Source organism: Octopus bimaculoides, chromosome 16, assembly GCF_001194135.2.
Source record: "Octopus bimaculoides isolate UCB-OBI-ISO-001 chromosome 16, ASM119413v2, whole genome shotgun sequence".
Taxonomy (NCBI): Eukaryota; Metazoa; Mollusca; class Cephalopoda; order Octopoda; family Octopodidae; genus Octopus; species Octopus bimaculoides.
The window spans coordinates 26624219-26626391 of NC_068996.1; the positions used below are offsets into that span (position 1 = coordinate 26624219).

Genomic DNA, 2173 nt, shown 5'->3' on the forward strand with positions numbered 1-2173 from the left:
TATATATATATATATATATATATATATATATATATATATGCATATATATACATTTATACATATACATATATACATTTTGTTGGGATCCTTTTGTCTCGAGAGACAATGGAGTTGCACATAAACTAATCCAGTCTAGTTTTTACATTTCCTCTCGAGTTTTGCGCAGGCCTTGACTAGATGTAAGAAAATCCTGGGTAGCCCAATCGTCAGGATTCCTCTCTCGACCTTGCCGATGTTGTCCAAAGGAGTGCAGAGCATTACGTTTGGCACCAGCTTGGTTGCAGGAGCTGCCGGAAGAGAGTCGAGTCAAACACTAAACCACCCACGAGGCTCCACTCCAGAATTCTTTGAATGTTGTCTCCTTTCCGTAACCCTGGATACCGGTTATTGTCAGCCGTAACCAGCTGAGCCCGGGACTCGTGTCAGGCAGGGTCATCACTCCCTGAAGTAGTGAAGAAAATCGCTACCCAGTAGCTACATATATTTACATACACACATATATATATATATATTTATGTATACTTATATTTACAAACACATATATTTACACACACACATATATATATACTTTTATATACATTATATACACATATATACATATGCATTTATACATATATATACACATATATATATACATATATATATATATAAATGTAAATGTATATATACATATACATATATATATCCATATGTATACATATGCATATACATACATACATATTTATAAACACGAAGTAGCAGTACATCTGAATTACAACCTAAGAGCGATATTGATATGTTATATAACAGCTCAGAAATCTTTTGATAAATGTCTTGTACATAAAAGTTTTTTTTTTAAAAACAAACAAACAAAACAAACATACATAGGAAAATCAATTGTTAGTCTCTTCCATATTATGCAGCTGAAGTGATGCCCAGCGTTTGTTAGAAGCAGAATTCACCATATGCTGCTATGTTCAAGTCGGGACCTAAACAATTTGAGATTTTAGCAGTCGTAAACAAGCGTTTAACCTTAGTCAGCCCTGATCGAGTATATCCACGATCTGATGCATTCCAGCCATGACCATCTATTTCTTCTTTTTATTTCCGACATTCTATATCTTAGACTACAACCCGATTTGTCCTTTCCTTTTTTGGTGGTTTGAAGGAAATCTGGCTACTATTTATAGAAGGTCTAGTGACCACATAGTGGCTCTTAACTGATTATAACGTGCTTTGCATTGGTAACCACCGTTGGTCTTTTCCCTTCAGCGTAGTATTTCAGCAAAGAACAGGTTCGACCTTCCACCTATAAACTTTCATTTATTATAAACCACACCTATTCCGAAAATGTCGAAGATCGACACAAACATATACAAGTATTGCTGGTGGGGGTTATTCTTAATCTCTAATGCACATGGTAATTTTGTTACGTCGGGCGTACTAACTACCTTCTGAACTGAAATCGAAATTGCTTTTTCTATATTCTTTTACGTAATGTAACTAGAACGTATCATTATTAATATATGTAGATTTCATTTGTGTTTCAACCAAACAGGTATTGCCAGATGCCGTTATATCATTTAGTGTCTGTAACACCGGTGTAGTCAATGCTCGCCGCCGGACACGTAAAAAAATTTTCTCATTTTAATATATTATTAATTATTACTTATTCTTTCGCCCAAAATCGAATAAAAAGCTTAACCCATTTAGCGTTGGAATCGAAACAAAATCGCAAGTCTTTTTAGCAATTAAAAGCAATTTCTACTTTCATCAGATTTTTGGAATTTTACTTTCATCTCAAATTATGGAATTAGAAAACTACATCCATTGATCCGTGTGGGGGGTCTATCGCTGGGTCAGCCCTACCGACAAAAGCGTACCAGCCGTGACCATTCTATCTAGGATACCAGCTCTTTTCTTAATGGAAATGTGTTATTGGAAATTTTACTGCCATTTCTAGCGATCGATCGACCACGTAGAAGCTCTCAATGCGTCACAGATCCTGATAGTTGTCTTAAGCCGAAAATCCGAAATAGGATAGCTTAATTATTTTTGTTTACAAATGTATAACACGTTTCAATATATGCTTTATGCTGTAAAATTCGACGTTGCATGTTACCCAATTCAAATGCCCAGAGTCGACTTGGCCTATCATCGCACAAACTTACTTTGGAACACACACACACACACA

General features: G+C 35.4%; 1 long non-coding RNA gene across 1 annotated transcript in view; it reads right to left on the reverse strand.

Moving 5' to 3' along the window:
• LOC128249607 (uncharacterized) overlaps positions 1-2173 on the reverse strand; it is a 154762-nt gene that overhangs the window by 150544 nt on the left and 2045 nt on the right. The gene's annotated exons all lie outside the window — the stretch shown is intronic.